Source organism: Staurois parvus, unplaced genomic scaffold (genome assembly GCF_062004578.1).
Source record: "Staurois parvus isolate SC_StPar_1 unplaced genomic scaffold, SC_StPar_1.0 ptg000350l, whole genome shotgun sequence".
Classification (NCBI taxonomy): domain Eukaryota; kingdom Metazoa; phylum Chordata; class Amphibia; order Anura; family Ranidae; genus Staurois; species Staurois parvus.
In genome coordinates this window covers 704385-730842 of record NW_028318146.1, presented here as the reverse complement: position 1 = coordinate 730842, position 26458 = coordinate 704385, and the positions used below count along the sequence as shown (strand labels likewise).

At 42.9% G+C, this 26458-nt stretch overlaps 1 pseudogene; it reads right to left on the bottom strand.

Annotated features, from left to right (window-relative positions):
* Positions 1-11770: 11770 nt before the first annotated feature.
* LOC149456690 (U2 spliceosomal RNA) lies at positions 11771-11886 on the bottom strand (annotated as a pseudogene).
* Between the last annotated feature and the right edge of the window lie 14572 nt (positions 11887-26458).

Below are 26458 nucleotides of genomic sequence, written 5' to 3'. Positions count from 1 at the left end.
CAGGTGGCTGAAACCTTATCCTGACAGCTTTTAAAGTGCTTGGAAGCCTAAAATCTATTTTGCGTCATGTTTGGCATCGTGTCCCACTGTTCACTGTTTCCCTAAGAAAATCGTTATTGACAATCTGTTGCAAAGGTTCTTATCAAGGGATCCTGCAATAATAGCATGTGCTCTGGTAGGCTGACAGTGCTAAGCCACTGCTTAACATATAACTAAAGGCAAAACCCTTTTCTTAGTTTTGGATAGAGTGTGAGGGATTAGAACCCCTGTCAGTCTTTATTGCTGTCTTTGTCCCCATTAACTCCTTCACGCCTAAGGGTAAAACAAATCTTAATGCCTAAGCACAATTTTGCAACTTCGACGTGTTAGTAAAATCGTACATATCATCACAACTACTTTGTACATCCAGGTGGATTATACTTTGTCTTTTTCAGGATACATTGGGCTTTTATTTGGTGGTAAATGCTAATGGATATCTCCTGTTTTTGTTTTATTATCAAAGGAAAACTAGCCCAGAATCATTTTTTTAATTTAGCTGTGTGTTTCTTGTTACTACCATAACCTACCACCAAAGAACAATACATTTTCCAGCTCTTGATGATTGCAACGATACCATATATGTGTATGTTATTTGTTGTTTGTACCCGTAGTACAGCCCAGAAACAATAGTGCACATTTTGTTTTTTTACCTAAAACACACTGATACTGACACTAACTGACACTGATACCAATTTAAAAAAAAGAAATCCTGACCTTGACCTTTGACCCTGACCTTGACCCAAACACTTACTCTGGCACTGAATTAGATCAAACCTTGATCTAGTTATTTTTTCTTTATTTTTTAAAATATTTATTTATCTTTTTTTTTTTTTTCCTTTTTTTTCCTCCCTCTATGCCTGGAGTTAGAAAGATACAATGTATCTCTCTCCTCCATTCATAGAGAGAGAAAAAAAACAAGGGGGCCAGGCTGTACAGTGACTGATTACTGTGATAGCCAATCAGAGGCTATCACATCGATCATGTGACCCAGATTCGAGAGTCCCGGGTCCCGATAGTTAGAACAGGACCCGGGGTTCTCAGTGAAATCCCGGTCTTTGTGCTGGGAGTGCTCTGTGCGGCGCGCTCCCAGCGGAAAGAGAGGTACGCCACGGAAAAAGCCCAGTTCTGTGAGGCCGCATATTTGTGTGACATCGGCGTCAAGGGGTTAAGGAGATTCATCCTCTCTATTTGTCCTGTTTACCATTGTCATTGAAAGTAAAAGAAAATCCTACATTTTGGGTTGTTCCTGGAAAAGTAATATAGGAGAAATCTTCCAATGGGGACACTAGTTTTGGTGACTGGGGGGGTCCCCAAGGAATTCCCCTAATTTGCAGGGATTTCCTCTCACTTCCTGTTTGGCTATGGGATGGGAAGTGAAGAGAAATCTCCGCCATGGGACACAGTTGGTGGAAAAAAATCTGACCGGGGTTATAACCCTCCTTAGCTCTATCCTAAATGAAAACAAAAAGTACATCTCTGTAATGCATGCACAGTTTCCCATGTTTTCTCCACTTAGAGACTCTGCAAGCACAGAAAACTATCTTTTATCTGCCATAATGCACTCAGCCCTTAAGTCCTATTGTGGACTGACAACTCACAGTGTGTTTGGGGACTGAGAAGTATCAGCACTGCCCATTGCCTTTCGCTCAACAACTCAACCACTCCCACTCTCATATCTCTACAACCTAAAAGCCAATCCTTGTGTAGTCCAAGATAAGAGGGCTCTTTGAGATAATATAGGGATTGTGGTGAGAACACCGGATAGCTCTGAATTTATGATAACAGTTTTTTTCTTTTGTACGTATCAAACAGATATAAAAATGATTCCAATGGTATATTAAACAAACCACGATGGAGAAATAAGAGAAGTCTGCTGTTTACATGTACTTTAAGTTGACCCCTGTGCTACCTTAGAGTGGTCATATCTGTGCAGTTTCGACTTGTTCGGAGCCGAACCAATTTCTAAAGTAGTAGTTTAACTCAACTTCACGGCCAACTAAAGGCATCCGTGTGGCAGACTGACAATGCTGATGTTGCAAGCCAAAGGGAATTAAAGGGTTCTGGGAGGAAGGGGGGGGGGGAGAGATTAGGGGACTCTGGGTGCTTGAAGGTGGGGAGGAGGACTGTATGACTAGCTGCTATTGGAGCAAAGAGAAAGAAAAATCCACCCACCAGTAGCCATAGAGGTCCCAGCTCTGCTTGACAGGAGTGATGCTGACATCACTCCTGTCAGTGAGAAGGCAGTAGGGGATTTAAAATGGAACCCCAGGCAAGATACGAAGGTTCCTTAAATGGGAAAAAAAACAAAAAAACTAAAATGTCGATTTGTGTTTTGAAAGACATACAGTATATTTGAAATTTATTTTTATATTTTTCATGTATTTTGTAATAAAAACACATTTCAACATACAGTTCAACATACATTATATATATATATATATATATATATATATATATATATATATATATATATATATATTTTTTTTTTTTTTAAATATATTGAATATGGCCAAAATTGTAGTATTTCAAATATATGTCAATATATTTGGGAAGAATATTTTTAAAATATATTCCAAATATATTTTTTATCCATATGGGTGGTCCTGCATTATAAAGTCCTTCAGCACCTGAGGTGGAAAGGCCAAAGGTTGCCCCCTTCCAACTAACCTGTCAACTGTTTTGGCGGTGTAGGTTGCAGGTCCTGCCTTCGTGATGAAGCACTCAAGCAAGCTACCCCTGAGCCCAGCCCTCCTTCCTTCACCTTCATTGCTGCAATATTATATTCACAAAGATCCGATTTTTGTAGCTAATCCTAAACCTACACCTGAAAATAATACAGTCAGGTCCATAAATATTGGGACATCGACACAATTCTAACATTTTTGGCTCTATACACCACCACAATGGATTTGAAATGAAATGAACAAGATGCGCTTTAACTGCAGACTGTCAGCTTTAATTTGAGTGTATTTACATAAAAATCAGGTGAACGGTGTAGGAATTGCAACAGTTTGCATATGTGCCTCCCACTTATTAAGGGACCAAAAGTAATGGGACAGAATATTAATCATAAATCAAAGTTTCACTTTTTAATAATTGGTTGCAAATCCTTTGCAGTCAATTACAGCCTGAAGTCTAGAACGCATAGACATCACCAGATGCTGGGTTTCATCCCTGGTGATGCTCTGCCAGGCCTCTACTGCAACTGTCTTCAGTTCCTGCTTGTTCTTGGGGCATTTTCCCTTCAGTTTTGTATTCAGCAAGTGAAATGCATGCTCAATCGGATTCAGGTCAGGTGATTGACTTGGCCATTGCATAACATTCCACTTCTTTCCCTTAAAAAACTCTTTGGTTGCTTTTGCAGTATGCTTTGGGTCATTGTCCATCTGCACTGTGAAGCAGCGTCCAATGAGTTGTGAAGCATTTGGCTGAATATGAGCAGATAATATTGCCCGAAACACTTCAGAATTCATCCTGCTGCTTTTGTCAGCAGTCACATCATCAATAAATTCAAGAGAACCAGTTCCATTGGCAGCCATACATGCCCACGCCATGACACTACCACCACCATGCTTCACTGATGAGGTGGTATGCTTAGGATCATGAGCAGTTCCTTTCCTTCTCCATACTCTTCTCTTCCCATCACTCTGGTACAAGTTGATCTTGGTCTCATCTGTCCATAGGATGTTGTTCCAGAACTGTGAAGGCTTTTTTAGATGTCGTTTGGCAAACTCTAATCTGGCCTTCCTGTTTTTGAGGCTCACCAATGGTTTACATCTTGTGGTGAACCCTCTGTATTCACTCTAGTGAAGTCTTCTCTTGATTGTTGACTTTGACACACATACACCTACCTCCTGGGGAGTGTTCTTGATCTGGCCAACTGTTGTGAAGGGTGTTTTCTTCACCAGGGAAATAATTCTTCGGTCATCCACCACAGTTGTTTTCCGTGGTCTTCCGGGTCTTTTGGTGTTGCTGAGCTCACCGGTGCGTTCGTTCTTTTTAAGAATGTTCCAAACAGTTGTTTTGGCCACGCCTAATGTTTTTGCTATCTCTCTGATGGGTTTGTTTTGTTTTTTCAGCCTAATGATAGCTTGCTTCACTGATAGTGACAGCTCTTTGGATCTCATCTTGAGACTTGACAGCAACAGATTCCAAATGCAAATAGCACACTTGAAATGAACTCTGGACCTTTTATCTGCTCGTTGTAATTGGGATAATGAGGGAATAACACACACCTGGCCATGGAACAGCTGAGAAGACAATTGTCCCATTACTTTTGGCCCCTTAACAAGTGGGAGGCACATATGCAAACTGTTGTAATTTCTACACCGTTCACCTGATTTGGATGTAAATATCCTCAAATTAAAGCTGACAGTCTGCAGTTAAAGCACATCTTGTTCGTTTCATTTCAAATCCATTGTGGTGGTGTATAGAGCCAAAAATGTTAGAATTGTGTCGATGTCCCAATATTTATGGACCTGACTGTAAGTCCGTTTTTCAGGTATTATTCTTAAACGTTCTTGCATTCCGCCTTTGATTTGAAATTTATTTTTAGATTTTTCATGTATATTGTAATAAAAACACATTTCAACATACAGTTCAACATACATTATATATATATATATATATATATATATATATATATATATATATATATATATATTTTTTTTTTTTATTATTATTTTTTAAATATATTGAATATGGCAAAAAATGTAGTATTTCAAATATATGTCAATATATTTGGGAAGAATATTTTTAAAATATATTCCAAATATATTTTTCTTCCATATGGGTGGTCCTGCATTATAAAGTCCTTCAGCACCTGAGGTGGAAAGGCCAAAGGTTGCCCCCTTCCAACTAAACTGTCAACTGTTTTGGTGGTGTAGGTTGCAGGTCCTGCCTTCCTGATGAAGCACTCAAGCAAGCTACCCCTGAGCCCAGCCCTCCTTCCTTCACCTTCATTGCTGCAATATTATATTCACAAAGATCAGATTTTTGTAGCTAATCCTAAACCTACGCCTGAAAATAATAAGTGCGTTTTTCAGGTATTATTCTTAAACGTTCTTGCATTCCGCCTCCGATTATTCCCTCTGATGTATAGGTCATATACTTTTTTTAGGTATAAAGGACCTCTCACCTTCTGTTCTTGAACTTTAAAAAGCGTCGGTGTGATTGCGAGGATAAAATCCTGCCAGAATTGGAAAAAAAAAATAAAAAGTTCCAGAGCTCACTTTAGAAATCCCGCTAACAAGACGAATGGTGACTCTGATATGAAATGAAAAGAAAAACACTTCTTACATTATACTTTGGTTTTTATCCCGCGATCAGTCTTCCGGCAATGAATAAAGAAGACTCCCTCCTCCACCTGTGATCATAGACATGCTTTTTTTCATACAGCACATTTCAGACGCCATCAAACAGAGCAGATAACGCTCGGCGGAAGACAGAGGAGCATTTCGGAATATGGAATCCATATTTAACTGCTTCGCTACCTGCAGCTTCACCCCCACCACGAGTTTTCAAGTCTCAGGAATGATTTTTTACAGCTGTCATTCTTTTGTTGTTTTGTCAACTGAACTCATGCACATGAACATTCGATAAATGAAAAGCGTAGGCAGATATATAAAATCACCCCTCGGTTATGTGTTCATTAAAAACAGGAAAGCAGCTAAACACACATCACATAAAAGGAGCTGTTTACTTGCCAAACTATTTGTGTTACCGTCCATCCAGTTTAGAGATATACACAGCCCTGACACACAGCAGTCTGGTAGGGAAGGAGGCCAGATTTTCCTTTGCTGCACTTCAGTAATGCAACACGGCATTTTTAGATGTGCATCCGTCATTGCCTCCTCTCTGAAAACAATATATAGTAGCAGGGGCGGACTGACAACTCATGGGGCCCCTGGGCAATAGGGCATCATGAGGTCCCTGTGTCCTTACCCACACTCAAAGCACACTCAAAAAAGCCTATAAAAAAGGTACCAGGGGCATTTCATGGGGCCCCCTACTGACCCGGGGCCCTCGGGCAGCGCCCGAGTACTCGAATGGTCAGTCCACCCCTGTACAGTAGATCACTTTTCAGAGGCATTTGGAGGTGATGTGTGTCTCCTGTGTTAACCAAAGAAAGCCTGCCGCACCCCTTTGCAGCTGTGAGCATTACATGCATTTGTGGCATGCCCCTGTTCATTTGAATAGGCCGGTACTGCCTGCCGAATGTGACCCGTGATATAAATTTTGGCTGTGCCACATTTGACTGATGTGAATGTACAATATATATATGTAAAGCGCTGCTTAAATTATTTATTTCAGGTACTTATATAGTCAATCAATTTACACAGCACTTTACATATTCACATCAGTCCCTAACCCTCAAGGGGCGTACAATCTGAGGTCCCTAACTTACATTCATACATACACATACTAGGGCCAATTTAGACAGGATCCAATTAACCTACCAGCATGTCTTTGGAGTGTGGGAGGAAACCAGAGTACTTGGGGGAAACCCATGCAAACACAGGGAGAACATGCAAACTCCAGGCAGGAGTAGTTGGGATTTGAACCAACGACCCTAGTACTGCCAGGTGGAAGCGCTAACCACTAAGCCACTGTGCCGCCCGGGTGATGGTGCTATATAAGTACCTGTAATAATTAGTGAATTTTCCTATTTCTAAGCTGGTGACCGGGGCGGAGTCAAGACCTGGAGTGGAGTGCTGGGGGGTTAGGGACAAGACCCGGAGTGGAGTGCTGGGGGGGTTGGAGACAAGACCCGGAGTGGAGTGCTGGGGGGTTGGGGACAAGACCCGGAGTGGAGTGCTGGGGGGGTTGGGGACAAGACCCGGAGTGGAGTGCTGGGGGGGTTTGTGTGACAAGACCCGGAGCGGAGCCCTCCACTGGTGGCATGGGCCGCTTCACCTGTGTGCTGGGACCGAGCCGGTGTCAGAACTTGTCATCAATAGACTTGAGAGAGAAAGCCATGTCTGCTCTAACAAATTTTCTTCTTTTCATTTTGGTGTCACCCCCTGTGATGGTGTCACCTGCAGCCCACACCCCCCTAGTGACACCACTGTGCATGAGCCTGTCACCCCGTGTAAATGCAGTGTGTAATATGGACTTGGCTAATGTGATCGTGGTCATCAGACTGCTGAGCAGGACTTTCTGTCCCTTTTTAATGTGTTGGCCAGCTAGCTACGAGTGAGTCATCTGTTTTGCTCCGGCTTGATGGAAGGCCCCATGCAGCAAAGACATGTAACTACTGTTGCGTCCGTGTCTGAGAATCACTCCCGAGGATCAGGGGGAACTGATTGCTGTATCCTTACTGGCAGGGGCTGAGTATAAGCGCCCTACAGCCTTCGGGAGCCTGGCTGTTACATGGAGGTTTACAGTGTTTAAACTCATTTACATGCTTTTACGCAAGCATAAGCTGAAGGCGGCTGTCAAAGGCAGGAAAAAGCAGCTAAAAAGTACAAGTGTCATTAAAACATGCTAAAATAAAACTGTGAGCACAGCACCCTAGAAAACAACAGCCTTGATATCAGGAGAACAATAAAAGCCTTTTAAAAGTAAAACTAAAGGCAAAACTTTGTATTTTAGTTTTAGATGGTGGTAAGGTGATGAGAACCCCTGTCACTGTCTGTGCCCTGTAGTAAAGAACAAAAAACAGAGTGCAGCAACCTTGCGCATGACCTCAGTAAGAAATTTGCAGATTTATTGATATAGGAAATATACTCACAAGAGTAGCATATAAAATCCCAGAAACGAGTCCCTGGACTAGGAGACGTGCAAATCCCATCAGGCGTAGAGACCCCCCCCCCTTCGAAACGTGTCAGCTTCATCCTACTCTTTGTCTCTAGCTAACAACTGGTACTGGAGATCCATCTGTCTTCCCCCATAAGCCATACTCCTTTTGTTGTCCAACAAACCGAGCGGGCATCTGGGAAAAAGCAGGGGTTTTCTGGGTGGGAAATGTATGTCAAACAAATTTGCATATTTTTGCATAATCCCACACTTCTTGAGGAAAGGTATGAAAATTAGGGTGACCATGGTCCTTTGCAATTGGATCAGAACACTCTCCCAACCACAGCTTGCTTCTTGAACACAGTGAACAGACTATGGAATACAGGCACACTGGATGCCTGCACAGTGTCCTGTAACCCTGCCCCCATTATCAGGCAGAAGCAATGATTGGTTACATGCAGGGGCAGACTGACCATTTGGAAACTTGGGCACTGCCTGAGGGCCCGGGGTCAGTAGGGGGCCCCATGAGATGCCCTTGGTTCCTTCTTCATAGGTTTTTTTGAATTTGGCAAGGACACAGGGGCCCCATGAGTTGTCAGTCCGCCCCTGGTTACATGGCAAAACATTTTTTCCTTGTAAAAAGGAAAGAAAGATCATTTCTGAAACTAAACAAAACCAGTTATGGTGCCTGCATAATTTTAACTAAATTTAAAAATTAAATACAAATGAATATATGAAATAAAATAAAATAAATCACAGTCCAAAGAAAGTGCTCGCTGATTCCCAGTGCAGATGGTAGAAATGCACACTAACCAGAAGCGTATTGTCAGACAGCCTGCACAGCTTATAGATGAATGGATTGCCATTCACTGGCTCAAGAACTAAGGCTACCAATACCCACCTCCACACCAGCAATCGGAGCCTTTTAAATTTTTGCAGCCCCAGAGTGATCTCTGTACCAGCTCCTGAGAGGGGGGACTACATCTTGGTAAAGATTTCTCTGATCTGCTGGACCTCATCCTCTCCACACGAGGGTGCTTCATCTTCATATTTTCCAGCTCCTGCCCATGACCAGACCAGAAAAGAGAGGGGAATCTTCAGGATATTTTACACTTATGTGTATTACCAATACACTTCTGGTTAGTGTGCATTTCTACCATCTGCACTGGGAATCAGCGAGCACTTTCTTTGGATTGTGATTTATTTTATTTTATTTCATATATTCATTTGTATTTAATTTTTTCTTCATCATAATTGCCTATAGCATAATAATACCAGATAGCGCTGCATTTTTTATATACATATTCTTTGGGACTTTTTATATGTTTTTCCTTGAATGCTCAGCTGCTAACGAGAGCGCTCACTGCATTTGTATATTTATTCCTGTCTATTACTTCTGCTGCTTGACGAACTGTTTTTGTATTATCCGTTATGCCTTTATACCCCTGTCCTAGCGTCTCATGTGTGCTCAGAGATAATGTTTCTGATATTCCAGTTGTTTGCAGTGTACCATGTGATTTGTGTTAATGTTAGCACGCCCTAAACTGGGGGGGGGCATGCATTTTTCATTCTACTTCTTCCCCCCCTTCTTTTTTCCTCCTCTTTCCCCTTTTTTTGTTATATATATATATATGTTTTATGTTGTACCATTGTTGTTTTTGTTTCAATAAAGTTGCTTTACAAAGTTAAAAAAAAATTTAGTGTCTATAACATTGTATGTTCACAACTATTTAATCCTAGGGCCCCAGCACTGAACTGCAAAAGTGCTAATAATGGGGCCCCTGTGTCCTCACCAACACTCAAACCACACCCAAAAAAGCCTATGAAAGGTATCAGGGGCATCTCATGGGGCCCCCTACTGACCCCGGGCCCTCGGGCAGAGCCCGAGTGCTCGAATGGTCAGTCTGCCCCTGCTCTGCAAGCACAGCTGCTTATTTTACAACATACTGTATTTGCTCATTGCTGGAGTTTATGCTGGTAGTTACTGAGGTAAATATGAAACTGCCCTAACAGCAATTAAAAGACAAATTCTACCCTTCACAAGCATTTAAAGTTGTACTTGTCATTATTACCTAAAACACATGGTAAAGATTAATGTAGCATAGGGTTACCTGAGGAAGTCACATGGTAAGCGTGACGCAACGCGTCGGTACGCGGGGAGGAGCTTCCGGCCACGTGGTGACATCATTTCCGGCATGGGGGCCATATTGGAACACCTTTTTCAGATACCCATGCAGTACACCCTTAGCATGTGGTAGACAAGCTGATATGTGAAGTATACAACGTGAGTGGGCATTTTTATATTGATTTTTATGCTGGAATAAACAAGTTTGCACTATGGAGTATCTTTTTTGTGTCTTACTATGATCCTGGGAAATGCTTACTGATAGCTGTGTGGAGGCTTGAGATGTATACCATCACTGAGGGGAAGCCTGGGAGGAGTCTGTCCTTGTAGGATCGGTTGATCCCCAAAGCGAGCTGGCCCTTTGGGGTATATGTAAGGAGGTGAGGAGGCGATTTGACCACTGGAGGATTATCACCTACTGATCACACATCACTATTTGCATGAGAGTGAAGTTGGAGCACCATCATATGTGTTGTTTTTTGGGATGTTAATTCATTATTTGTTTTGCAGTTTATACCCTCATTAGTGTCATTCACCTATTTTGTGTGCCTTGATGACACTCAACACCATTTGCACTGCTTATGTTTCAAAAGTTGCACTTATTCATTTATTTATATTGGATCCCTCAAGTCTGGTTTTAGGGGGATTGATTGTTGTGCAGTTATAGTCATCTATTTTCTTTTTATTCCATGTTTATTTTCTATTGATTGTGGTTATCATATTTAGTTTTTTGTGTTAGCGCTACACTGTTTTATGTATTGTTTAAACACGCCACACAGTTACTCTGCCCACTCCATAAAGTTACTCTGCCCAGTCCAACCTTTTCACACTGACTCCAGCCACTCCAACCGCACAACAGTTACTCCAGCCACTCCAACCACACAACAGTTACTCCGCCCACTCCAACCACACAACAGTTACTCCGCCCACTCCAACCACACAACAGTTACTCCGCCCACTCCAACCACACAACAGTTACTCCAGCCACTCCAACCACACAACAGTTTTTTTGTTTTTTTTTAAGTCTGCAAACGTGCAACTATAACGAAAAAACCCGTAAGTGTTCACAAAAAAGTGCAAGTGCAAAACACCACACAAAAAGTGCACTTAAGGGTGTGCTTTTGTCCTACCCCCGAAGGGGTTGGACCGCTACCCTGTTCCCCTGGGGCACGAAGCTCCTGACAGGGACAAGGTTCCCATTTGGTCCTCCTGGCCAAAAGGCCTGGTGGACCACCGTTCCTTATGCCCAGCCGAAGCCGGACATCCAGTACTAGGCCAGGGGGTTCTCCCGAAGAGAAAACCCCCTAGGGACAGGGGAGGAAGGAACCAAAAGGCCACACATCCTCCCCCTAGACTTCAGGGCAGGCCCGAGGACCCACATCCTCCATCCTGTGAGGAAAACACACACATAAGTAAAAAGTGACAAACGTGGGGTGAGGAAAATAAATAAATAAATAATTAAATAAATCTATAAAAATAATAAAAAGTGTCGTGCCCAAATTGTGCACTGACCAGACCCTGAGGCCTGTAGCAAAAAAAATTGCCCAGAACTTGACCAAAAGGCCCGGTCCTAGAGGCGCAGTGCAAAAAGTGTTTAAACTCGGTGACCATGTGCTCATTCGCAACGTGGGGTCCCACACTCAAGTGCTACTCAGAGCACCCCTGAGGCAACTACTCAGGGAGCACCTAGTTTGCGGACTCTCTGCCTTCCCAGCCCCTGGCCAGACCAAGGTAGATCCGTCCAAATCAGGAGGTACTGGGTCTTTCCAGTCTTCTCGGAGGAATTACTCCCGGGGCCCCAGCATAACTCGTGGCGCTCCCCGGTTTCTGTCCCTCCGGTACTAGCCTTCCGGACCCCCATCATACCAGTGAGGGTACTATACAACAGCCATCCCCGCAAAGCTAGAATGGCCGGGAGCACCCCCACTGGACACTGATAAGAACAGATACTACACTTGATCTTAGCCAAAAGGCCGAGAAGGGACACAACAGTTACTCCAGCCACTCCAGCCACACAACAGTTACTCCAGCCACTCCAGCCACACAACAGTTACTCCAGCCACTCCAGCCACACAACAGACTACTGGTGGAGGCAAGAACACTTCACACAATTTCCCCAGAAAGTGTAGCTTTTCTAGTTATGATTGCTCTTAAAGCTTTTATATTCCCATCGACGGGGATTTCTGTATTCAACAGTTGGCTGCAGCTACATGACAACTATCCAACCCTAGCTCTTGGCAAGCCACTTGCTTTTGTGATTGGCGGTGCCAAGGCTTTCACCCAGCATTTAATGACTGGCAGTGCCAGGTTGCTCACTGGAGCTGAAGATGTGTTGGCAGTCCAGGGCTGTTTGCCGGCTGCAGTTTTTATGTTCAAGCAGCTGCCAGGCCAGGTAAAGCATATTGAGAATAAGGCAGGATGCCCAGTCTGCCACCTTCCCGCTGGCTCCTTAATGATCCCAGGAATGACCCATCAAGCAGTCTAACAGTAAATGACAAAGACACGAGCCCTACCATCCAGGAACATGTTACTCTTTCTCCTGAGCATCATCTGCTGCTGGTAGCCCAGACAGAGATTCAGCCAAATCCTTATGATCTCAAGCGATTCATCACTTATTATCTGCCTCATAAATGTAATCACGTTTCTAATGGCTGGTCACACGAGCATCAGCAGTATATATCTTTATCCTATTCAGTCACCAAATTTTTTATATACTTAAAATAACAAATGTAATACTTTGCTGCACTGTGCAGTGACAACCAAGAATTGGCCCCAGTTATACTCTATGGCTAACACTAGGCACAAGCACACTGACCTTAGCTATACTCCTTTTGTTGTTGCAGATTAGGGAGAGTGTTTCACCCTAATTTGCATACCTTGCCTCAAGAAGTATGGGATTATTAAAAAATGTGTTGGATCAGACAAGCACTGATCCAACAGATCACCCCTTCTACCATCCCCCTGCTTTTGTGAAAAATGATGATTTTGGCCCATACTATTTTAACTTAGGGGGAGCATTGTATCTAATTAGCAATTGCACTCTCCTTTGATGGGGGGGGGGGAACATAAGATGTAATTGAGAGACTCTGATGTGATGTTATTTCATAAGCTACGCATTATCCTAGTCTCAGGCTCTCAATTACACGGCCACTTTTTTATTTTTGACATTTCCCACCCAGAAAAGCCCTACTTTTTCCCAGATGCCCTTTCGGTGTTTTGGATGGGACACACACTGTTCAAATTGATCAACACTCCCTGCTTCCGTGAATAATAATGATTTTCTCCCATACTATTTTAACTTAGGGAGAACATTGTATCTAATTAGTATATTTGCAGTCTCCCTTGATGGGGGGACCTAAAACGCAATTGAGAGACTCTGATGTTATTTCATAAACTATGCATTACCCTAGTCTCAGGTTCTCAATTACACAGCCACTTTTTTTTATTTTTGACACATTTCCCACCCAGAAAAGCCCTACTTTTTCCCAGATTCCCTCTCGGTTTTTTGGATTGGACACACATTGTTCAAATGGATCAATCCTCCCAAATTCCGTGAATAATGATGATTTTGGACCATACTATTTTAACTTTTGGAGAGCATTATATCTAATTAGCATATTTGCACTCTCTCCCTCTCTGTTGATGCGGGGAGGGGGGGGGGGGGAACCTGTGATGTAATTGAGAGACTGATGTGATGTTATTTCATAAACTATGCATCATCCTAGTCTCAGGCTCTCATATTACATCACAGGTCCCCAATCAAGATACATTACAATGTTCTCCCTAAATTAAAATAGTATGGTCCAAAATCATTATTATTTACAGAAGGATAAGCTAGGGATGGTGGGAGGGGTGATTGATTTGATTAGTGTGTGTCTGATTCAACAAGTCAAGCAGGCATGTGGGAAAAAGTAGGGGTTTATCTGGGTGGGAAATGTGTGAAACAAATCTGCATATTTTTGAATAATCTTATACTTCTTGAGGGCTAAGGGAAGGTATGCAAATTAGGGTGACTTGGTCCTTTGCAATTGGATCAGAACACTCTCCCTAATGTGCAACAACAACAAAAGGAGTATGGCATATGGGGGAAAAAAAAAAAAAACACAGAAAAAACAGTTTGTGTTGGTGTTTTTGCACTTTTGTAGAATTAAAAAAAAAAAAAAAGAAAGGTAAGGGCCACAGATAAACAAGTACAACTTCTGTAAGAGGATTTGTTTCATTTCTGTGTATCACCTAAAGCCAGTTATTTCAGTGAGTGTATATCAGTGTTTCTCAACTCCAGTCCTCATGGACCCCCAACAGGTCATGTTTTCAGGATTTCCCTCTGATGAAACAGCTGTGGTAATTACTAAGGCAGTGAAACTGATCAAATCACCTGTGCAAAATAATGGAAATCCTGAAAACATGATCTGTTGGGGGTCCATGAGGACTGGAGTTGAGAAACACTGATGTATATAATGGCTTGCAGCCATTTTGAGTCCTCATGCAAATTTGACGTCTTGATAACGCTGGTAACTTTAGCTGTGTAACGTCACGTTAAAAACGTGAGCTTTTCAGCTAATTTTTGTGTTTTTGCATTAGCTTTTAGCAGTGTTTTAGTGGGTTTGCGTTTTTTAGCAGTTTCTTTCTACTAACAAAAAAATCCAAAAACACCGGTTTGCGGCACTTTACCACGTTTTCCCGCGTTTTTCAGCGTTAGAGCATTTTTAGAGCTAAAAAACTCCTCTAGAGACCCACTAGTCCTGGGTTTTATTTCCAGCCAAAAAACATTGATTACAGTCTGCATGCATGGACACATAGGATAACATGCTGGGGGGTTTACTGGCTGTAGAAAAAACGTCAAAAGCCAAAAACAGCCGCTGTAAAAACATCCCGTGTGCATGAGGACTGAGTACAGAGGATTGTGTTTAGATCCATGGAACATATTGGTACACGTGGGTTTTAGAAGCATTTAGTAAAAAGAATTTTGGCAATTCCAGTGATTTTGGAGTACACGCTCCCTGTGCAGGATGAATGCTAGGAATAATATGAAATCTACTAGGAGTGATCATTCCACTTTAATAATGAAACATAAAACACAGAACATTAACATTCTCTTTTTTCAGCAGAAAACACAAAAGCAACAGGGAAAAAAAAAGAGGCTTTGCTGCTACAAGGCCGAACAGCAGGCATCATATATCTTAACGGACATATTACTCTGTTAATGTTAATATTTCTCATCCAAAATATTGATTTATCAATATCGCGGCTCATATCCCATTCCGCGGAAAGTCTCCAACCTTCAATCTGCGTTCGGTGAATCAAACCGCTTATTTCGGCGAAGTCAATCAGGTATCGAGAAGTGGCGTGTGAGTGTACACCGGGGACCGGGAAGACAGATGACTTCTATGTGACCTTCAGAGTTCCTCTCCACTCTGCCGAGGATCTACTTAGTCTTCCTTATTCTTACCTTCTCCCAGAGGACAAGACCCTTCAAAAGCTGTAGCACTGACCTGGTTATGACTCGACCAGGATAGAATTTCCCGGCTGAGCTCTCATCAGTCTTTCCACCCTCATAAAAAAAAACAAAAAAGAAAAAAACACTTGTTTTCGAGCAGTTTTGTTACCATTGCCAATGTCTGTGACTTGTCTTCATTTTGAACCTCGTGTTCTGCATGCTAAACTGCATTCAATAAATGTTAAAGCTGAACTCTGGACATAAAACCCTTTTCTTTTTTTTTTTCAAAATATATTCCTCAATATCCACTGGTCAAAAATCCACTGTCTGCAGCAAATGTCTTGGCAAAACCTGATATTACCTTGTAAAAGTAGCGCATCCTCACTGCTATGCATAACCTGGTCAGAGAGCAGAGCTGTGGGAGAGGTCCAGCAGGCCCCACCTACTAGAGACTGCCTGCAGAAAACTACAGGAGGGGGCGGAGACAAGACCAGTCACCCTGCACAAGGAGAGAGAACAGCAGTGAGCGGTCTTTATTACAGGAAGCTGCTGCAAAGAGACAAAATCTCACACTGGATTACTTCAATGATCTGGGAGAAATACACAAAGCATGCCGAGATTCCAGGAGATCATGTACATCTCTTTTTTAGTCAATATTTACTTATCCCAGATTTCAGCTTTAATGCTGAACTCCATCCTTACCTTTCACTTTACATAGTTGTACTGACTCCTCTCCTGGACTGAAAGTGCTTACTCTGATTTCACTGCCCACTGATCTTATCATAGTGTTCATTAGAAACTTCAGCAAGTCACATAGAGCCCAACGCATAAAATTCAAAATATTAACATTGACGTACAAAGCTGTTCATTACACTGCCCCAAACTACCTCACCGACCTGATATCCATCTACCACCCAAAACGCACTCTCCGCTCCTCACAAGACCTCCTACTCTCTAGCTCCCTGGTCTCCTCCTCCCATGCCCACCTCCAGGACTTCTCCAGGGCTTCCCCCATCCTCTGGAACTCACTTCCCCAATCCATCAGACTGTCACCTTCCCTCCTCACCTTTAGGCGCACCCTGAAAACCCATCTCTTCAGAGAAGCCTACCCCACCCTCAGCTAATTGCCGATCTCCTCCACTTTTCCCACCACTCCATCCCCCACAGCTATTTCCTCCTGTACCACTCTCTCCTCCTTCCTAGATTGTAAGCTCCAAGGAACAGGGCCCTCGAATCCCTTGTTTATTGTATTGTCATTGTATGGTCTCGTGTACTGTCTCCCATTATAATGTACAGCGGTGAGAAAACTGTTGGCGCTATATAAATACTGTATAATAATAATAATAGAGCCCACCTCTTTTTCAGGTTGGAGGAGACCCAGTATCAGAGGCATCCCAAGGCAGGCGCTGGTGGTGCGCGCCACACCAGGTGACAACTGCCACACAGGGTGACACCAGACCCCAACAAACAGCTTTCTTTACAACTTACTTTTCATGGAGCGGCTCTGGTGCCATCCTGTATAGGTTGCATACCAACAATCCCCGCAGAATGGAGCGGATCTGTGGATTGGATCCGATCCATTCTGCAAGGATCATAGGAGGGGCGTATCATCAAGTATTACCACTCCGGGTGACACCTACCCTAGGGACGCCCCTGACCAGTATCAGCTAGCTCTTTCCACCTCAGCCTTATTGTTTCTGGCCTGTTCCTTTCATTCATTACATTTCAGTTCTTTCAATCATGGGGGCTCAACATCATATGTGGGTATTACCTAGGGCAGTCTGCATGTAAATTCAGCCTGTCTAGAACTGTCCACTCCTCCAGACTGATATGCACCCATCAAGGAATTTAGATATTTGCATAACTCCTCCCAAGAGCCAGCCCACTGCTTACATCTGGACCAAGGGCTCCTGAGAAGAGTACTGAGGCAGGGTGCTGTGATGTTTTCAGGAAGCTATGTACAGTAGGGCTCGCCAAAGCCCAGGTGCCAGGTTCCGGGTCACACATTGCCTCCCATAGACTTCAATAGGAAATCACGCCCCATAGACTTGAATAGGAAATTGCGCCCTATACACTTGAATGGGAAATCACGCCCCATAGACTTGATTGGGAAAGTGTGCCCCATAGACTTGACCGGAAAATCGCTCTCCATAGACTTGAATAGGAAATTGCGCCCCATACACTTGAATGGGAAATCGCGCCCCATAGACTTGAATGGGAAATCGTGCCTCCTAGACTTGATTGGGAAAGTGCGCCCCATAAACTTGATTGGGTAATCGCGCCCCATAGACTTCAATGGGAAAACGACTCCCATAGACTTCAATAACAAAAACACCTCCCATAGACTTCAGTGCGCAAATGCCTCCCTATAGACTTCAGTGAGAAAATGCCTCCCTATAGACTTCAATACAAAAACTCCTATCAATAGTAAAACAATTATCTCCGCATGCTACTCCACTCTATAACTTGCGAGTCTGAAATGCACTGCTACAAACTAGCACAGGTCCCTTTTAATAATGGCGTCTACTAGTACATTATAGTAAAACATATAAAACTATTGTATCAAAAACAGTGATATCAGAAAACAACAAGGAAGGAAGAAAAGAAAAAAGAGAAATGAAGTGGAATAAAAAGAGAAACAAAGAAAGAGAAAACAAATAATGAATAAAAATTATAAAAAAGTAAAATTATAAAAAGTTAAATAAAAAATGAAATAACATACACAAACACAGATAAAAGCAAATGAATATCCCAAGAAGATATGGGCTGAGAAGCCACATTTGTAAAGGATCAAAATTTAAATAATAATAATATATACAAAAAACGCATGTCTACTTGGGATAAAGTGCAAAAGAATCACAAAAAACATACATATTCAGACAGGAATAACCTGGTGACCCTGCCAGAGTCTTTTCTAGAGTGACAACGCTCACTCACTGTACTGTATCTATTGAGGAGCAGTGTTGTCACCCTAGGAGAGGACTATAGAACACCTCCCCTTCTCCTCTTCTCCGTAACATTCAGGGGTGGTGTTCTGTAGCCTACAGAGATAACTGAGAGCAATGAAAAGTAATAAAAGTGCAGCACAGGCAGAGAGCACCGGAAGCTATTAGCTCACAATATTTCTGGAAGGTTCAACAGGTGTGATTCTGCACTTATCGAGCAGATACAACAAAATGCTTTCAATGATATGTTTAACAGACCACAAGGGAGCTAATAAGAGAAGTGCACTGCTGGAGTTTCCATACACTGCCATTGATCTTCTGCATATATAAAGACCTACCGGAGAGGATACTGGTATCTGATATCAGTTATGGTAATGACATGCTTCACTGTTGCCGCGTGCGGCTAATTATAAATACGGCCGGTGTTACTAATTAGGTTTAATGTGCAGCTTAACCAGCCACATATCGCAATCCAAACACAATCTATTAAAAGCAACAACCATTTCTAGAAAGAAAATGAGATCCGATATATCTAACAGTCAGATACATATGATAAAAATAACAAATAGGACCTGTTTTTAATAACATCTATTTTCCCAGGACAAAGAAGGACTTATTACGGGTATGCTCTAGGCCCCTTCAATACAAGGAAGGCACCTTCTTCTCACTGCGCAGGCACAAGATCGGGAGGTGCATGCTGAGTAGCCAGCAGGACCATTTCTTGGAAGAATGTCTGAGTGGGTTTCAGATGCCCACACTGAAGATGGAACCTTGCAGAATCAGAGGGTCCAGTAAGTAACTTTTTTTTTTTTTTAATACAACCAGGGGCAGACTGACAACTCATGGGGTCCCCGGGCAATAGGGGATCATGGGGCCCCTGTGTCCTTGCCCAAACTCAAAAAAGCCTATGAAAAGGGGACCAGGGGCATCTCATGGGGCCCCCCTACTGACCCCGGGCCCTCGGGCAGTGCCCGAGTTACCAAATGGTCAGTCCGCCCCTGAATACAACTAAAAATTACAGGTACAGTTTATGCCAAATTGCATGATATAAGCTGCCACTATCACAGGGGTGCTTTAAAAAGAAACAAAAAAAACAACCAGAACTCCGCTTTAAAAGCATAGTTACATAGTTAGTCTGGCTGAAAAAAGACAAAAGTCCATCCAGTTCAACCATTAAAAAAAAAAAAAAGTTATAATCTTATACACACAGTTGATCCAGAGGAAGGCAAAAAACCCAGCAAAGCATGAGCTGCGGGGAAAAAATTTCTTCCTGATCTCCAGAGAGGCAATTGGATATTCCCTGGATCAACTTTACCTATAAATATTAGTATCCAATTATATTCTGTGTATCTAAGAAAGAATCCAATACTTTTTTGAAGCAATTCACCGAGCTGGCCAGAACCAACTCTTGAGGGAGTCTATTCTACATTTTCACAACTCTCACTGTGAAGAAACCTTTCCATGTTTGGAGATTACATTTCTTTTCCTCCAGATGTAAAGAGTGCCCCCTTGTCCTCTGTGATGACCTCAGGGGGAATAACTCTACACCAAGTTCACTATATGAACCACTGATGTATTTATACATGGAGATCATATCCCCCCTTATGTATTATACATGGAGATCATATCCCCCCTTATGTATTATACATGGTGATCATATCCCCCCTTATGTATTATACATGGAGATCATATCCCCCCTTATGTATTATACATGGTGATCATATCCCCCCTTATGTATTATACATGGAGATCATATCCCCCCTTATGTATTATACATGGAGATCATATCCCCCCTTATGTATTATACATGGAGATCATATCCCCCTTATGTATTATACATGGAGATCATATCCCCCCTTATGTATTATACATGGAGATCATATCCCCCCTTATGTATTATACATGGAGATCATATCCCCCCTTATGTATTATACATGGAGATCATATCACATGCACACATCACCCCCATACTTAAAAAGCCCTCCCTGGACCCCAATGACCCGAACAACCTCAGACCCATCTCCCTGCTCCCATTTACATCTAAACTCCTCGAGCGCCTAGTCTACACCCGCCTATGCTCTCACCTCAACGACAACAACCTCCTCGATCCCCTACAGTCCGGCTTCCGTCCCCTACACTCCACCGAAACTGCCTTACTCAAACTCTCCAACGACCTGCTAACCGCCAAAGCTAATGGCCACTATTCAGTGCTCCTACTCCTGGACCTCTCTGCGGCCTTCGACACAGTCGACCACCCCCTCCTCCTCAAAAAACTACACTCCCTCGGCCTCAGAGATTCTGCTCTCTCCTGGCTCTCATCCTACCTGTCACAACGCTCCTTCAGCGTTACCTATAATGCTACCACCTCCCCCTCACTCCCCCTCTCTGTTGGGGTCCCTCAAGGCTCTGTCCTCGGGCCCCTTCTCTTCTCCATCTATACCTCCTCCCTTGGCCAACTCATACACTCTCACGGCTTCAACTACCACCTCTATGCCGACGACACACAAATCTATCTCTCAACCCCCCACCTCACCCCCTTGGTCTCAGCCCGAATCACACACCTACTGAGCGACATATCAGACTGGATGTCGCTCCACTTCCTTAAATTGAACCTCTCCAAAACCGAGTTTCTTGTCTTCCCCCCAGCCCGGACACCACCCCCCATTGATTTCTCCGTCACATCCAACAACGCTACCATCAAACCCGCCCTGCAGGCCAGAGTACTGGGTGTCATTCTGGACTCCAACCTATCCTTCCAGCCCCAAGTCCAATCTTTAACAAACTCGTGCAGACTCCACCTCCGCAACATCGCCAAAATCCGCACGTTCCTAACCCCAGAAACCACTAAACAGCTCATCCACTCCCTCATCATATCACGACTCGACTACTGCAACTCCCTCCTCACTGGCCTGCCTCGCCGCTGGCTATCCCCGCTTCAGTCCATCCTGAATATGGCTGCCAGACTCATTCACCTTTCCAACCGCTCCATCTCCGCCACCCCCCTCTGCCAATCCCTCCACTGGCTTCCGATTGCGCAAAGGATCAAATTCAAAATCCTAACGCTGACGTACAAAGCTGTCCACCATACTGCCCCGAACTACATCACTGACCTAATATCCAAGTACCGCCCAGCACGCACACTCCGCTCCTCACAAGACCTCCTTCTCTCTAGTTCCCTGGTCTCCTCCTCCCATGCCCGCCTCCAGGACTTCTCCAGGGTGTCACCCATCCTCTGGAACTCCCTGCCCCAACCCATCAGATTATCACCTACTCTCCTCTCCTTTAGGCGCACCCTGAAAACCCATCTCTTCAGGGAAGCCTACCCCACCCTCTGCTAACTTGCCGACCTCCTCCATTCTTCCTACTACTCCATCCCCCACAGCTATCTCCTCCTGTACCACCACCCCCTCCCTCCTAGATTGTAAGCTCGAAAGAGCAGGGCCCTCGATCCCCTCATGTTTTGCATTGTATTGTTATTGTTCTGTCACGTGTTCTGTCCCCCTTTGTAATGTACAGCGCTGAGCGAACTATTGGCGCTTTATAAATACTGTATAAAAATAATAATAATATCCCCCCTTATGTATTATGCATGGAGATCATATCCCCCCTTATGTATTGTACATGGAAATCATATCCCCCTTATGTATTATACATGGAGATCATATCCCCCCTTATGTATTATACATGGAGATCATATCCCCCCTTATGTATTATACATGGAGATCATATCCCCCTTATGTATTATACATGGAGATCATATCTCCCCTTATGTATTATACATGGAGATCATATCCCCCCCTTATGTATTATACATGGAGATCATATCCCCTCTTATGTATTATACATGGAGATCATATCCCCCCTTATGTATTATACATGATGACCATATCCCCCCTTATGTATTATACATGGAGATCATATCCCCCTTATGTATTATACATGGAGATCATATCTCCCCTTATGTATTATACATGGAGATCATATCCCCCCCTTATGTTTTATACATGGAGATCATATCCCCTCTTATGTATTATACATGGAGATCATATCCCCCCTTATGTATTATACATGATGACCATATCCCCCCTTATGTATTATACATGGAGATCATATCCCCCTTATGTATTATACATAGAGATCATATCCCCCCTTATGTATTATACATGGAGATCATATCCCCCCTTATGTATTATACATGGAGATCATATCCCCCCTTATGTATTATACATGATGACCATATCCCCCCTTATGTATTATGCATGGAGATCATATCCCCCTATGTATTGTACATGGAAATCATATCCCCCTTATGTATTATACATGGAGATCATATCCCTCCTTATGTATTATATATGGAGATCATATCCCCCCTTATGTATTATACATGGAGATCATATCCCCCCTTATGTATTATACATGGAGATCATATCCCCCCTTATGTATTATACATGATGACCATATCCCTCCTTATGTATTATACATGGAGATCATATCCCCCCTTATGTATTATACATGGAGATCATATCCCCCCTTATGTATTATACATGGAGATCATATCCCCCTTATGTATTATACATGGAGATCATATCCCCCTTATGTATTATACATGGAGATCATATCCCCCCTTATGTATTATACATGGAGATCATATCCCCCCTTATGTATTATACATGATGATCATATCCCCCCTTATGTATTATACATGGAGATCATATCCCCCTTATGTATTATACATGGAGATCATATCCCCCCTTATGTATTATACATGGAGATCATATCCCCCTTTATGTATTATACATGGAGATCATATCCCCCCCTTATGTAATATACATGATGATCATATCCCCCGTTATGTATTATACATGGAGATCACATCCCCCCTTATGTATTATACATGGAGATCATATCCCCCCTTATGTATTATACATGGAGATCATATCCCCCTTATGTATTATACATGGAGATCATATCCCCCCCTTATGTATTATACATGGAGATCATATCCCCCCCTTATGTATTATACATGGAGATCATATCCCCCTTATGTATTATACATGGAGATCATATCCCCCCTTATGTATTATACATGGAGATCATATCCCCCCTTATGTATTATACATGGAGATCATATCCCCCCTTATGTATTATACATGGAGATCATATCCCCCTTATGTATTATACATGGAGATCATATCCCCCCTTATGTATTATACATGGAGATCATATCCCCCCTTATGTATTGTACATGGAAATCATATCCCCCTTATGTATTATACATGGAGATCATATCCCCCCTTATGTATTATACATGGTGCTCATATCCCCCCTTATGTATTATACATGGTGCTCATATCCCCCCTTATGTATTATACATGGAGATCATATCCCCCCTTATGTATTATACATGGAGATCATATCCCCCCCTTATGTATTATACATGATGATCATATCCCCCGTTATGTATTATACATGGAGATCACATCCCCCCTTATGTATTATACATGGAGATCATATCCCCCCTTATGTATTATACATGGAGATCATATCCCCCTTATGTATTATACATGGAGATCATATCCCCCCTTATGTATTATACATGGCGATCATATCCCCCCCTTATGTATTATACATGGAGATCATATCCCCCCTTATGTATTATACATGGAGATCATATCCCCCCTTATGTATTATACATGGAGATCATATCCCCCCCTTATGTATTATACATGGAGATCATATCCCCCCCTTATGTATTATACATGATGATCATATCCCCCGTTATGTATTATACATGGAGATCACATCCCCCCTTATGTATTATACATGGAGATCATATCCCCCCTTATGTATTATACATGGAGATCATATCCCCCCTTATGTATTTATACATGTTGATCACATCCCCCCTTATGTATTATACATGGAGATCATATCCCCCCTTATGTATTATACATGGAGATCATATCCCCCCTTATGTATTATACATGGAGATCATATCCCCCTTATGTATTATACATGGAGATCATATCCCCCTTATGTATTTATACATGTTGATCATATCTCCCCTTATGTATTATACATGGAGATCATATCCCCCCTTATGTATTATACATGGAGAATATATCCCCCCTTATGTATTATACATGGTGATCATATCCCCCCTTATGTATTTATACATGTTGATCATATCCCCCCTTATGTATTATACATGGAGATCATATCTCCCCTTATGTATTATACATGTTGATCATATCCCCCCTTATGTATTATACATGGAGATCATATCCCCCCTTATGTATTATACATGGAGATCATATCCCCCCTTATGTATTATACATGTTGATCATATCCCCCCTTAATCTCCTCTTCTTAAGAAAGAATAAATTCAGTTCCTCTAATCTTTCCTCATAGCTGAGCTCCTCCATGCCTCTTATCAGTTTGGTTGCCCTTCTCTGTACTTTCTCCAGTTCCCCAATGTTCTTTTTGTGAATTGGTGCTCAAAACTGAACTGCATATTCTAGATGAGGTCTTACTAATGATTTGTACCGGGGGAAATGATATCTCTCTCTCTGGAGTCTATACCTCTTTTAATACAAGAGAGGATTTTGCTCACTTTAAAAACTGCAGCTTGGCATTGCATGCCATTATTAAGCTGTGTTCTACCAGAACCCCCAGATCCTTCTCCACCATTGATTCCCCCAGTTGTACCCCCCTAGTATGTATGATGCATGCATATTCTTAGCCCCCAAGTGCAGAACCTTACATTTATCAACATTAAACCTCATTTGCCACATAGTTGCCCAATTACACAGTGTATTGAGGTCGGCTTGTAAGTTGGAGACATCCTGTATGGACGTTATTCCACTGCACAGCAGAGTCCCTGCAAGTATTAGATTAGGTGGACAAAGCTCTTCAGGACACCAGTCGGTGTCCCCTTTAACTTGACCCACAGCTGACTCCTTAGCACCAGAAGGGTATTAGCAGCACAAAGTCTCTGAGATCCTTCAGAAGTGTATGTACTCACAAGGCACTTCTGTGATACCAGATCAGATCTTCGATAGATGGCCTCTCAGTCAGCTCTTAGCAGAACTCAGTGTTCAGCATTTAGGCCCTCAGGTCACCCACCTAAGGCCTCATGTCAGTAGCAGCATTGTTCGGAAGGGCAGCGTTCCCCCTCCAGGCTGGACTAATCCTCTCCAGGAAAGACCCAGAGCTCAGTGTGCTCACCGAATATTAAGTCTCCCAGCATTCCATCAAAGCCTGCCTCTCTGGAATAGGCCAGGACTGTATCAATATTCATGCTGCCTTCTGCATAGCTCCACACGTATCATCCAGAAACTTCTCAAGCTCCCTGAATGCAGAGGGAGCTATCAGACGGGCAGCATCTAAACACACCTATCAGAAAGCTACAAAACAGGGCGCAGTAGTAAGGATACTAAGGAATTTATTATAAAAATACAAATGCATACTCACAAGCCAAAAATGTCATAAAAACAGAGACAAGGAGTCAAAGATGCCAATTATGGGTAACATAGGTCCTTGGGTAAAGTGCTAACGCATTTCAGGAGTCAAACTCCCTTCCTCAGAGCAATAGAACACACTGAGAAGACCTGACTGATCAGAATGCAGCTTCACTGAGTACAGTGAGCAAACTATGATTTTAACTAACAAACAATCGGACTCTGATCCATTATGCTCAATACACAGATCCGATCCATTCTGCAGGGATCGTTGGAGGGGGTGTCACCAAGTGTTACCACACCGGGTGACACCAACCCTAGGGACGCCTCTGTTCAAGTCACATAACACAAGCGATAGGATATACAGTATATTCTCAGAGAAGGTGTAATGAGCTCTCTGGAATTAGCTGCAAAGGATTACAGAATTTTTTTTTATTAAGTCCACGAACGTGCGAAAGACGAAAACCCGTAAGTGTTCACAAAAAACGTGCAAGTGCAAAACACCACACAAAAAAGTACACTTAGGGGTGTACTTTGTCCTCCCCCCAGGGCACGAAGCTCCTGACAGGGACAAGGTTCCCATGTGGTCCGCCTCGCCAAAAGGCCTGGCGGACCCCATTCCTCTGTGGCCAGCCGAAGCCAGCCACCAAGTACTTGGTAGGGGGCTCTCCCAAAGAGAAAACCCCCTAGGGACAGGGGAGGAAGGAACCAAAAG